Source organism: Lissotriton vulgaris, chromosome 1_1 (genome assembly GCF_964263255.1).
Source record: "Lissotriton vulgaris chromosome 1_1, aLisVul1.2, whole genome shotgun sequence".
Classification (NCBI taxonomy): domain Eukaryota; kingdom Metazoa; phylum Chordata; class Amphibia; order Caudata; family Salamandridae; genus Lissotriton; species Lissotriton vulgaris.
Genome location: NC_141685.1, coordinates 1,787,753,003 through 1,787,767,842, shown reverse-complemented (window position 1 = coordinate 1,787,767,842; position 14,840 = coordinate 1,787,753,003).

Genomic DNA, 14,840 nt, shown 5'->3' with positions numbered 1-14,840 from the left:
ACCTTCAAATAAATTAGCAAACAAGTGAAGACAGTTCTGCTGATGGGCTTGTTTTTGTGATTATCTGATTAAAGTTTGAATTATATTAACTGTGCACAACAAAGAAAGACAGACACACAGGAATAAAAGTGAATAAGGATGGAAAAGAAAGTTATTGATTCGTTGTCTCATTTTCAGGGCTCGAAGTCGGTATCACGGTCCAGGAATAAGAATAAGGCTTCGTCATCATACTCTGCGAATTCAGACAGGGAGAGCTCAGTGTCACCTGACAGAGTAGAAATTCCCTCATCTATGTTGCTGGCCACCTCCTCTTCATCCGGCACGCTCTCTCGTACTCTGAAATCTGGTGGTATGAGGTGCTGATTCATCTTGATCATTGTTAACCTCTCCACATTTTTGGGCGAGAGGCGGCTCCGTTTGGGAGTTACAATCCCACCAGCCGCACTGAAAACCCGTTCAGAAGACACGCTTGCGAGTGGGCAAGACAAGTAGTTTAAAGCCAGGTTGGTGAGCTGTGGCCACAATTCTTTTTTCCCATGCCAATACGCCAATGGGTCAGAATTAACATAGACCTCTGTTGAGTCATTCAGATAGTCCTTCACCATCGACTCAAGGTCCTCATCCAAGGTTCCTCCACTTTGCTTAGCTCTTGCTGTGCCTCTGACCTTTTGAGAACCAAACCCACGCAGAGCTAGCCAATCCTCTTCAGCCTCCAATGTTTCTGTTGTCTTTCGTGCAGATGATCCGGTTGCCGGTGTCTTTAACGGCTGAGAGGTCACTTGTGCCACAGCCACAGGTGCAGAAGTGGATTGTTTTGACTGGGGATGGCCTGCTGATGTACTGCCATTTCCTTCAATTTCCAGCCGTTCTGTTTCAAACTTCTTGGCTGACAAGGCTAGCCAACGTTTGTACTTTAGAACATGTTCATCATCAAAAGGAAAGAATGCTTGGCCTGCCAGCGCCTTTTTGTAGCGTGGATCCAGAATAGTAGCACAAATGTAATGCTGTTCTGAGTGGATCTTTTTAAGACGTTCATCACCTTGTAGGAGCTCTAATAATTGCTCGGCCAGAAGCAAAGAGTCTTGGTTTTTATCTTTTCTAAACACAGAACACACCTCCTTCAGTTGGTCCTCCAGCATGTACAACAATGGGATAGCTTTTCCCAAATTAGAGTCCTCCTTGCTGACTGCACGCGTGAAGAACTCAAAAGGACGAAGCATGCGTGTCAGGCTTTCAACTATGTTCCATTGCGGCCCACCCATCCTCAGCTCCTCTGCACCCTCTTTAAGGAAATATTGATCGAGTTCCGTATACTGCTCATACAGACGCTCAAGCATGTAGAAGGTTGAGTTCCAACGTGTTACCACCTCCTGGATGAGTGCTTTCACTGGCATTTGATGTTGATATAGCAGGCTCCTCAGCTGCTTCCGGGCCTTAAAAGAATGGCTGAAATGCTTGCACATTTTTCGGCAGGTGTCCAATACACCGTACGCTGCACTGCCTTTATTACCCAAGAATTTTTGGACAACCAGGTTTATACAGTGCGCCAAACACGGCACTCTGAAATAGTAACCGTCCCTCATGGCCTTAACTATATTGGAGCCATTGTCCGTGGAAACATAACCAACCTTGCGTTTTAGTTGGGACAGACAGTTAAGGACCTTTGTGTTAAAGACATCCAAAATGTTTTCTGCTGTGTGACGTTTCTCCAAACCAAACATGGCTAGTGTTGCATGTTTCCGAGCACCTTTAAAAACAATGTTAGTGTCAACACCTGAGTTTAGCTTTGCTTTAGCCCCTGAAAAAGAGACCCAGTGTGCAGTGATGCACATGTAATCAGCGCCTGCGCCACTGGTCCACATGTCTGTTGTCAGATGTATAGTGTGAACAGCACTCTTCTGCAAAGCTGCCCCAATCACCTTCAGAACATCTTCATGTAGTGCTGGAACCGCAACTCGTGCAAAATAGAACCGGCTAGGAACCTTCCATTTAGGGCAGAGCGCTGTCACTAATTCTAGAAAACCAACCCCTTCTACAAAAGAAAAAGGGAGAAGGTCCAGAGCTAGCATTTTAGCCAGCTTAGTGTTATACAGACGGGTCATTGGGTGGTTGCGTTCATATTGTGCTTCTGTAAACAACATCTTTTTAATGTTGCCCTGGACCAATGATTTACGGGATGATGATGATCTCTTCGACCCAGTTACGCTCGCTGATGAACTTTTCCGCATTGATGTCTCACTCTCTCCCACACTCTTAGTGTGGCTCCCATGGGGTGTGCTGCTGACATGGGAACTGGGTGTAAGTGAAGTGTTTGAATCGTCTTCTTCTACCTCATCGTCATCAGCAGATGAAAAATCAACGTTTTCATTACGTGCAATTCCGGCTTTCTTGACCGCCTCTAGGTGCGGAAACCATTGGACAGGGTGCCTTCTCTCAAGATGACCTCTCTGGCCTCCGGTACCATAGTTAGAACCAAGCTTACCACGACTAACTCGAAGCTTACAAAGGCTACAAATGGCTACGTTTTCCTTTTTTGGGCAAACACTAAAGAAGTCCCAAACTGGAGACTTGAAATGTCTTTGGGGGCCGGAGGAGGCGGCGATACTGGTGGTGGTGGTCCTGCTGCTAATGCTAGATGAAGTGGAGGATGTGGATTGCCGAACTTCAGTACGTTTTGCACTTTCACCACCACGAATTGAGGTCGAGGACGAGGTGGGTACCTTCTTGCGAAGAAATATGGAAGCGGTAGGTTTTGGTGTACTACTTAACTCCAAATCTAATGATTCCATTTCCATTGCCTCCTCGCCGACATCATCATCACGCTCAGCAGCTTCTCGGGATAGGGTCAAAATGTCTCTCTGCAGCATGCCCGGTGGGGCTGCAGTGACCTTTGTGATGACTGGCTCGTCGTCATCGTGAGAGGCTTCATCACCAGCAGTATCTGTCACTTCTTGTTGAGCCTCATCACACTCCATAGGTTTGAGTTTTTGGACGACCTTCCTTTTATGCTTAGGTACCGGTGTCAGATCATGGTGTGCCTCACTGTCAGACCGCAGTTGTGGTTCCCAAGACAGATCACTTGCATCAGAACGAGGTGGGCTTGAAGAAGATGTAGACACCCCCCTTGATCTTTTCCTTGCTAGGGATGTGGAAGACAATGAATGATCATCAGGAGGAGTGGCTTCCAATGATACCTCGGGTTCATTGTCGATTTCCTGATGTGCCCCTACTTCGGGAGGAACAACTATTGTGGGCACTTGTGAACCTCCATGCACCTTTGCTTGCGCATCTCCTTTTGCTGCCTCTCCTTCCACATGTACTTGGGCGTGTACTTGCACATGGTGTTGTTGTTGCGGCTGTGGTTGTTCAACACTTGTCAGATGAGTTACAACAACCTGTGTTGATTCAGGGACATTGCTGCTACTTTCTTGCGATGAGCCAACATCACTGGTCGATGGTGATTGGAGAAGTACACTGACTGCCTCTGAAGCACTCAAGGGCTTTGACTTAAGTTGGCGTGGTGGTGGAGGCACTGAACCCAATGGAGCAGGGGTGCTGCTCCCAGCTTGGTCCCCAGCAGATCCTGCTGCTGCAGGCGTACTTTTTTTTTTGCTCCCAAAAAAAGTGGCGGGTGGCACACCAGCCTCCTTGGTAACTTGCTTCTTCTGCTCCTTACTAGCAACTTTCTTGCTAGAGGAGCTACGGAGAACTTTCTTTGGGGGCGGGGCCATCTTCTTCAGAGCAGGTCAGACAGCAGGCCGCAGTTGCACGAATTGTAGAGTTGTCTGAGGCCAGACGTGACGTCGCGTGACGTTATGCTGCACACACACACCGCTGCAGGACTTCTTCCAGGCACTGGTGGTTCTCTTGAGTCTTGTGCACCTAAAAAAAATGGAAGACAGAGGAACATCAGTTCAGTTATAGAGCACAAAAAAATCGAAAAACACTGCAAAATCAGCACAATCCCAATCCATCCATGCCCTCCATAATGTTTAAATTCAAGACAACCAACAGAAAGACTAGGCCCATGCAAGACTCACTACCCCTGGGCATAAATAAAGGTTGAAAAGTAGGCAAAATGGTTGGAGGCCTAACAACAAAGCCTGCATTTAAAATGGCCACTTGACTGCCAGCACATGGCCAGTGCCTGTAGCTGCACTCAAAATGGCCACCAGCCACATGGCATGTCCCTCCCCATGAACACCCCCAAAAATCGAAAAACACTGCAAAATCAGCACAATCACATTCAATCCATGGCCTCCATGATGTTTAAATTCAAGACAACCCACAGAAATACTAGGCCCATGCAAGACTCACTACCCCTGGGCATAAATAAAGGTTGAAAAGTAGGCAAAATGGTTGGAGGCCTAACAACAAAGCCTGCATTCAAAATGGCCACTTGCCTGCCAGCACATGGCCAGTGCCTGTAGCTGCACTCAAAATGGCCACCAGCCACATGGCCTGTCCCTCCCCATGAACACCCCCAAAAATTGAAAAACACTGCAAAATCAGCACAATCCCATTCCATCCATGGCCTCCATGATGTTTAAATTCAAGACAGCCCACAGAAAGACTAGGCCCATGCTAGACTCAAATACCCCTGGTGAAAAGGCCACAAGTACAGGCCCAAAAAACGAAAATCACTGAAAAATCTGCACAATCCCATTCCATCCATGGCCTCCATGATGTTTAAATTCAAGACAACCCACAGAAAGACTAGGCCCATGCAAGACTCACTACCCCTGGGCATAAATAAAGGTTGAAAAGTAGGCAAAATGGTTGGAGGCCTAACAACAAAGCCTGCATTTAAAATGGCCACTTGCCTGCCAGCACATGGCCAGTGCCTGTAGCTGCACTCAAAATGGCCACCAGCCACATGGCATGTCCCTCCCCATGAACACCCCCAAAAATCGAAAAACACTGCAAAATCAGCACAATCCCATTCAATCCATGGCCTCCATGATGTTTAAATTCAAGACAACCCACAGAAATACTAGGCCCATGCAAGACTCACTACCCCTGGGCATAAATAAAGGTTGAAAAGTAGGCAAAATGGTTGGAGGCCTAACAACAAAGCCTGCATTCAAAATGGCCACTTGCCTGCCAGCACATGGCCAGTGCCTGTAGCTGCACTCAAAATGGCCACCAGCCACATGGCATGTCCCTCCCCATGAACACCCCCAAAAATGGAAAAACACTGCAAAATCAGCACAATCCCATTCAATCCATGGCCTCCATGATGTTTAAATTCAAGACAACCCACAGAAATACTAGGCCCATGCAAGACTCACTACCCCTGGGCATAAATAAAGGTTGAAAAGTAGGCAAAATGGTTGGAGGCCTAACAACAAAGCCTGCATTCAAAAAGGCCACTTGCCTGCCAGCACATGGCCAGTGCCTGTAGCTGCACTCAAAATGGCCACCAGCCACATGGCATGTCCCTCCCAATGAACACCCCCAAAAATCGAAAAACACTGCAAAATCAGCACAATCCCATTCCATCCATGGCCTCCATGATGTTTAAATTCAAGACAGCCCACAGAAAGACTAGGCCCATGCTAGACTCAAATACCCCTGGTGAAAAGGCCACAAGTACAGGCCCAAAAAACGAAAATCACTGAAAAATCTGCACAATCCCATTCCATCCATGGCCTCCATGATGTTTAAATTCAAGACAACCCACAGAAAGACTAGGCCCATGCAAGACTCACTGCCCCTGGGCATAAATAAAGGTTGAAAAGTAGGCAAAATGGTTGGAGGCCTAACAACAAAGCCTGCATTCAAAATGGCCACTTGCCTGCCAGCACATGGCCAGTGCCTGTAGCTGCACTCAAAATGGCCACCAGCCACATGGCATGTCCCTCCCCATGAACACCCCCAAAAATCGAAAAACACTGCAAAATCAGCACAATCCCATTCCATCCATGCCCTCCATGATGTTTAAATTCAAGACAGCCCACAGAAAGACTAGGCCCATGCTAGACTCAAATACCCCTGGTGAAAAGGCCACAAGTACAGGCCCAAAAAACGAAAATCACTGAAAAATCTGCACAATCCCATTGCATCCATGCCCTCCATGATGTTTAAATTCAAGACAGCCCACAGAAAGACTAGGCCCATGCAAGACTCACTGCCCCTGGGCATAAATAAAGGTTGAAAAGTAGGCAAAATGGTTGGAGGCCTAACAACAAAGCCTGCATTCAAAATGGCCACTTGCCTGCCAGCACATGGCCAGTGCCTGTAGCTGCACTCAAAATGGCCACCAGCCACATGGCATGTCCCTCCCCATGAACACCCCCAAAAATCGAAAAACACTGCAAAATCAGCACAATCCCATTCCATCCATGCCCTCCATGATGTTTAAATTCAAGACAGCCCACAGAAAGACTAGGCCCATGCTAGACTCAAATACCCCTGGTGAAAAGGCCACAAGTACAGGCCCAAAAAACGAAAATCACTGAAAAATCTGCACAATCCCATTCCATCCATGCCCTCCATGATGTTTAAATTCAAGACAGCCCACAGAAAGACTAGGCCCATGCACCACTCACTACCCCTGGTCAAGGCCCCAACAACAGGTCGAAAATCGAAAAACACAGAAAAATCAGCACAATCCCAATTCATCTATGGCCTCCATGATGTTTAAGTTCAAGACAACCCGCAGAAAGAATCAGTCCACCCACCACTGAGTACCCCTGGGCAAAAGGCCCCAAAACAGCCCAAAAATCGAAAATTCCAAAATTTTAGTTGCAGCAACTGTAATGCCCCAAACAAACTTACTTGTAAAATTTCTAATCCAACAGTGATCCAAAGAAAGTCAAAAAGGCCTCAAATCCAAAGATCCAGCAGCATCCACAAAAAGTAATCCTTCCAGCTCCACATCCAGATGAAAAGTGACCAGGAGATGGACAAAGCACTGGGAGGAGCCTGCTGAACAGGAACAGGAAGTTGAAGACTATGGGGCACTTCCTTCCTCCCACCCCCCTGCCCCCCTCCCCAAAATGGACTCCTCGCTAAAAAAGTGCAGGCAAATGTCAAACTAAGGAGTTATTCACATAAAAATCATCATTTCTAGAAGGTTTATGCTGCTTGCTGGTGGATTTCTTGTGCAGAATTGCAAATTTATATTTTCGCTCGCCGCATCTCAAATCTCGCAATTGCGAAGTACCGCGAGACGTGATCTCGCCGTACTCGCGTTGACAAACTATCGCTGGCAAGCCGCGATGACGTAATCGCGCTCACCAATTCCCGTGGGATCACACAGCAAGATCCAAAATGGCGCAGCACTCGCAAACTATCGAAAAAAACAACTCGGCAAACGATGATAAACGCCGCGCGCCGCAAAAATTGTATCACCAACGCCGCGCGCCGCCAAAAAAATCCGCTGCGTGCGAATTTGCGGATTTTGCGGGAAATCCGCAAATCTCGCGGATTGCGGATTTCCCGAAAATCCGCAAAATCCGCGAGCGTAACGGATTTTCCGCCCATGCTTAATCATGAGACAGCCCCAGTAGGAAGGCTCTGAAACACTGAGGTATCACCAGAACATGGGGTGCCCCAGGCTCAGCAATCTTAGGCTCACTATACAGGAGACCATGAAGAGGTGTGGCACAGCGGCCAGGGTGCCTGACTCCGGACCACAGGGTTCATGGTTCGATCCCCGGCTCTGGCGGCAGGTTAACCCAGCAACATGTGACTCTGAGCAATAGCTTGCTTAATCTTCCGGACGGCCCCCAGCACCGGGACACCTCCATTGGAGGTAGCTGTGCGCTTTACAAATGCTGGCTGGCATTCTCCCAGTACATACAATGTGATCCAGAATCCTTACCAGCTGCATAGCCTGAATCTTCCAAGAGAAGGGCATTCCTGCTGCTCCTTGATGAATTCCTTCCTGGTGGGACCCCCGTCTTGCTGCCCCATGGGTCAGCTCATGCAAATCTCCCAGTTTTGCCACATACTCTCCTGAAGGTTTCAGGGTGTCCGCCTCAAGGCCAGCCTCCTCCCACTCCCACTCCCACTTCCCTTCTCCTTCTCGCAGGCACCTGGGCCACTCTTTCATGCTCCAGCTCCCTTTGATCACCCTTATCAGCAGCTATAGACTGAGGGGGTCATGCATTCCTACTCAGGCTGACCCACCATCTCCAAGTGTGACCACATTCCACCTCATACCCAGCAGACAGTTAACAGGCATTGATGAATTCACAGCTACCCTCAAGGAAACCTGAGACTCCTCCCTTTCAAAGGGAATCTGCACCACCTTGTACTGGTGCACCGAGTTCTCCACTCCAACTATTTGATAAAAAACCCACTTGGGACCACCTGCTCCTCCGACACCAGGTGACACCTGACAGTAGTAGTGTCTCTCAGAGCCTTCACTCTCTGTCCATTGATGGTCAGCCAATGCCTGTATTTCTTAGTATTGTCAGGCATGATGGTACTCTGGACCATCTCATTGTCTCCTAGTGAGACAAGGGTCATCACAGCTGGCTCCCACCCTTCTCCTGGACCCAACTCTTTCTCAAGTGCTACACTGACCAACCCTCTTGAATGCCCACCAGTCGGCGGCGGTGCCCGCTTGGGACACTTGAGATCCCCTTCATGGGACCCTCCTGATCAAATTCATTATACCTTCTGGAATCCCTCTCAGCAGGCTTTCCTGTAGATAGCCAGGGTTTCTTCTCACCTGGTGGATGGGAATTCTTACCCTGAGAGCTAGATTGGGACCCTTTAGAGAACACTCTCTGTTTACCCTTGTGCCCCCACTCTTCTGCTGGGGACCCTACCCACACTTGGTAGAGTCTCCCTCATACCTCCTCTGGACCCTGGTACTCATCCATCGGTCCGCCTCCTGAGTAAGCTTTCTGTGGTCATTTTACTTGCTCTCATTCAAGTACTGGTGCAGATTTGGAAAACAAAGACTATTCAAGTGCTACCTTGTAATCGAATTATACATCCCCTGATAGTCTGTTATTTGACTGACCTGCACTAGGCGTGGGTGGAGAGCTCCGGTCGCGGATATGCCTTCTCGGCATTGCACAGAGAATGTAAGCAAATCTGCGCACACTCCGCAGTGGAGCGGAGTAGACCTGCCCCCACCCCCACCCCCCTATTAAGAAATATTAAAAATAAATTAAAGGTAAAAGAAAAACACGTACCTTGACGGTGGCACACCCGGGCTGCCCTTCTCCTCTTTCCCGCTGTCTCAGGGTGATCTGCGTATGCACACACGTCAGTGCATGCGCATTCAAGAAATGCACATGCACAGACTTGTGTGCATGCGCAGATCACCCTGAGACAGCGAGGAAGGGGAGGACGGCAGCCCAGGGATGTCGCATTCAAGGTACGTCTTTTTTCTTTTACCTTTAATATATTTTTAATTCATTCTAAATAGGGGGGGGTGGATGCGGGTGGCGGAGTGGAGTTTGTTCCCAACTCTGTGGACCTTCGCTTAGTACTGCTCCTCCTGGGTTAACCTGCACCTAAACATCCCTTATTCAGCCCTGCCAAGCTGTGCCAGGATTTGCAGGTGGGGGAGTGCCCGCCCGGAATGGGTGCAGTGGTGCGATCCCAGTCCTGGACACTTGTAAGTGGGCCTAGAGTGCCTACCAGCAGAACCAATGCATTCCTCGCTCTACAGCACATCCCTGAGCAGAATCAATGCATCTCATCTACTGAGCTGCACATCATCAAGCAGAATCAATACATTGCTGCTGCATGGATTGGAATCAGTGCAGAAGGCTCGCATCGGTCTTGCTGTCCTCATAACTAATGCATCATCATGGCGCATCTCCAGCTCAGGTCCTCACATCTCCTGTCAGTAGCAGCCTTGACAATGATGCCAGCCTCCGCATCGAACTCTTGCAGCTCACCATAACTATAACTGATGCATTGATAGTTGCAAGACCTGTCAATGGTATCCTCGACAATGTCACAACAGGACTTTGCACTGCAGCCGTGTCACATCTCAGAACCACCTATTTCTTCAGCTGCGCTGCACTTCTTCCATCCAGACCCACACAATGCTCTGCAACCAGGATTTAAGGTAATATGTTCAGCGGACCTAACTAGGTCCCTAAAGCTGGCCCACACTCCATCATGGTTAGCCTGAATACATGGCTTTGTCACGGTTTGGCGCAACCAGATGTCCCTTGTTGGTGCATTGTGCTTTTTGGCATTATGTCAATCTAAAATCTTAAAATTCAATAGCATAGGGTTTACTGATTAGATGTTTTTATTTTGGTTTTATTTATTAAAAATTACTTTAAATTTCTGAACCTAGTATTGGATGATTTTGTGTGGTGTTTTCACTGTTTTTCTGTTTACAGAGTTGTATAAATACTTTATATATTGCCTTCAAGTTAAGCCTGACTGCTCTGTGGCAAACTACCAGAAGATAAGCAAAGATTAAATTCTGGTTTGCTTGTTCCTTACCCTGACTGGGATTGTGGTTGCTGATTGTCCAGGTCAACCACCCCGGTCAACCAGTAACCTCATTTCTGACAGCAGTGGTATATGGAGATAGTGGTCATTTTAGGGTTTAGGGATGAGCTACTATAAAGCAATTCATTCCTTTTCATGACATCTATGCTGATACTTTTTATGCACTGTTGCAAAATACAGCCCAGTTTTGAGCCCACTGGAGCTTCTGTTTTGAAAGTACTAAATATTTGTGTTATATATGGGGAGAGGATGTGGTCTGATGGCTAGATTGCCAACTTTGGTGCTGGAATCCAAGGGTCCAGCCTCGGGGTCGTGTCTACATCCTATGATTCTGGGCAAATCACTTAACCTCCCCATGCCTGAATGTGTCCTTGCGTAATGTTTATCAGTGCTCATGTAAAGCGCTCTAATACTTTCGGATCGAGTTTGTGCTATATAAATCTGCATAAAAAAATGTATGGCTTGTTATGTTTTTAAAAAAAAAAAGTAGACAGACCAATATCTTTCAAACTTAGTAAACTACTAGTTGATTAGTTTTTGGTCTCTGTATTTTGTTCTCATGGTAGATATTTGTGCGAAGCATTACCTACTTTCAATTAATTCATGAAAACCAGTCATTTGATTGGTCAACTTTTATAATGTATGATAATAGCAAACAATTAATGAATACAAAAAAGGACTACAACACCAGTCTTTGACTTTGTTAGTCTTACTTTTATTAAGCACAATGATATACACCAACACAGGATGTAAAGCAGAAAACAAACGAAAAAAGGAAAAATCAGTCATACCTGTGGGAAAGGATGCTTAGTTACACTTCTTCGGTAATGGCCCTTTTGGAACTCCCTTATCAACTGGTTTAGAACTCTTGTCCGTAGCCTCCTGAAGGTGCCACCATCTAAGTGTGTGCACATCTTCTCAACTCCTGCACACATTCATGCAGGGTCAGGGAGACAGGTTCAAACATTCCTTCTAGATTCCGATGGATATGCATATTTGTGGAATAACACCTACTCTATTATTATTACATGGTCTCAGTAACTTGGTGTGATTTCAGTGTCTGAGGTTTATAGAGTGATGTTTTAGTCTGAAGACTGTCTTTTGGTGTTACAATCTGTTGCTGCATCCTCAGTGTATTGTCACAGTTAGGTGTAATTTCTTATGGTGTCAAAGTTGGTCATCGTCATTTTGTAGTGCTACCATCTATTGTAAAACAAATCAATTGAAATGCAAGTGTTAGAGAAATAACATATTTTTAATTGGAAAGAGTCTTTGACATATCGTTTGCATGCCAAATGTTATATAATTTCATGAAGGATCTTCTGAAGGATCTGATCCGGCATAACCTTCCCTTATGAATTTCCTGGCTCACCCATCTCTACCACTCATGCAGTATGAATTTCAGGGAAGAGCTGTATTAAAGAAGGTGTAACGTGCAATGCAGGTTTATGAACCTGTTTAGTGTAATAAATGCTAGCAAAGAAACACATGAGCATATGCCTGATTTGCCTAAATTGGAATGCCAGGTACGTTTTGCATGCATGAGCAGTTTCTCGGTGCACACAGCCCTGTGTTCTGTGCACTGAGACCTTCAGCTGCTGGACACAGAGCAAAAACATTAGAGGGAACATAGGTCATAAGTGCTGGTGTTAATAATTAAGTGCTGGTGCTGAGCACTGAAAACCACATTCTCAAACTAAGCACTGTATTAGTAAGTAGTCGAAACTGAACTATTTACAATTTTCACGCCTTGCAAGATAGTTGGTGCTATAACAACAGCAGGCATATTTGTCCCCCGTGTGAATTTTATTTTTCAGTAGTTATAAAACAATGGGGTAACTCAAATCAATCCAAAGGACCTGGGTAACTTATGATACAGACAAACAATGATCTGATTGGAAAAAGCAAATTCAAATTCAAATTTAAATACTTTATTCAACAACATTGTCATAAAAGCATGTATCCCTAAACTAAACAGAATAAATACTACGCTAGAATTTAAGAACAGAGTAAAATACATATTAAATTTCATACATTTTGTACTTTGTTGATGAATAACTCAATTTGTAAAATTTATACATTGTAAAATCAAGTCACAGCACAGAGTCTTAGCAAGTTATATTTTTCATTATAGATACATTTCCCATGATTAATTACAGTTTTAAAGTGCGCGTTCGTATTATCCAGGCCCACCCCATGTATTTGGCTACAGCAATTGCAAGATTGGGGGCACAGTTTGACTTTAGAATCCTTAGCGCCTCTAGATATTTCCTTGTCCCCATGTTCCTGCAAACCGGTTTTAACCACCTACTTCTTGGGGCAGCATATAATGGGCAAACAAACAGAAAATGTGGGATGTCCTCTACATGTGTTTTACAATAAGAGCAAGTATTTACATTACCGGGGGACAATTTGGCCATAAAGGCATTGAGGGGTAAAGAGCCAATTCTCAACTGAAAATACAATTTCCTATCTAGGGGTTTAGAAATCAAATCCCAGTACTGTTCAAATTTTGGGGTAATTTTAAAATCCAGGAACTGGGATGTCAACAAAGATGGTTGGTTGGAGATCAATACAGTATTATTTATCATGTCCCAATACCTTTTTTCAATAAAGTCTTAGATGGAAAGACATGAGGGTCTACTGTAAACCACAAATGGTCTAGGTGCAGTTTTTGCAGCAATTTCCTTACTTCTTTAAGCCAGGGTATTTTATGAAACCTGTCAGAGTTAACAACATCCATAAGGGCAGCTGCGTAGTGACTCAATTCAGGAGTAGTTTTTACACGCCTCCAGTATAGGAGGGGACGCAATCTGACCATATCCTCGATCTTTTTCCTCCCGAGATCATATTGAAGCGGGGTCGAGGGAGTACTCTGGGGAACACCAATTATTCATCGAAGGAATTTATTTTCTGCAACGACTAGTGAGCTCAAGTTGGTGAAACCCCATAACTCTGATCCATAAAGACAGGCGCCCAACACTTTCATGCTGTAAATCTCCATTATTGGCTGGATATGTCTTGTAAATGAAGATTTGTGTTTTTGGGCTATTGCCCCTGCCAATTGGTTAAACTTTAGCACCACAGAGTCCATGTGGGATTTCCAGTTCATGTTGGCATGTAAAGAGATACCTAGATAGGTAAAAGCATTCACTTCCTCCAGTAAAGACCCATTGTAATTCATTTTCCCCTTGAATTTCTTGGCAGGATTCAGGTTCATAAACGTAGTCTTTGTTGTGTTTATTTCCAAGCCCCCAATCCGACAGAAATCACCAAAAGCGTTTATTGTCTTTTGCAATCCGCTAGGGGTCCGCGAGACCAGCAAGGTGTCATCTGCAAACATTAGTACTGGAACCCGCTCCTCATCTAGTATTGGGGCATCTGTCGGAAATAGTTATAAAACAATGGGGTAACTCAAATCAATCCAAAGGACCTGGGTAACTTATGATACAGACAAACAATGATCTGATTGGAAAAAGCAACAAAGAGGCATAGGAGAACTCAATATATATATATAAATCTCATACCACTATATGGAAAAGAAGAAAATCAGTCTCATAGATTCAATCTACAGTTACGAGGTTAGGGCAGAAGACAAGAGTTCTAAACCAGAAGATTAACACACATACACATATTTGCATTTCTGAAAGTTTAGTTACATATAAGTCAGTCTCAAACAACACTCTTATTTACACAATATGTTGAAAACTCTTAGCTCCACAAATGGATAAAATGATGCAGATGGTGCTCAGAGAAGGTGCTTGTGTGGATAAGGAGTAGAAAAAGGAAAAGGAAAAGGGGGTGTCCTTTAGACCTGTTCACAAATCATATTTCTGTATATGGAAGCCTGTCCTGTATACAATCTCTAATAACATATATCGCATCTAGAAGAGGTCCACTTGTTATGTTACTATTGCCACTCTGCACAGATATCCAAACAATCCAGGCGTAATGCAAGAGTGATGATGTTTCAACCAGCCTCCTGGGGAGGGAAAGAGGCCACTGAATGCCTCAAAGGCGGGTGTTCATCAGGACTAGGAAGGTGAAGGTGCGACCTATAGAGAAAGCAGATATCATCTCTTAGAGTATTGTAAAGTATTATGTCAATTAAAAACCTTATACCTGGTTAAAAACAGATACCAAAATTAAACTGCCCATGCATGGATGCCGAAGTGATCCAACTGAGAAAATATACCTGGACAATGTCATCAAGCAGCAGGGCCCAAAGGTGCCACTCTGTTGGGTTAACAATCTCCACTTTACTATATGGTCGTAACAGTGATCATAATGGGGAGAACACAAGCCTTCAAATTCAGCTTAGCCGCATGGTCCAGCCTAAAAAAATCATGAAAACTGGAGCACTGTTATTGCTGCATGTTGACAAGCGTGTAGAATTAAAG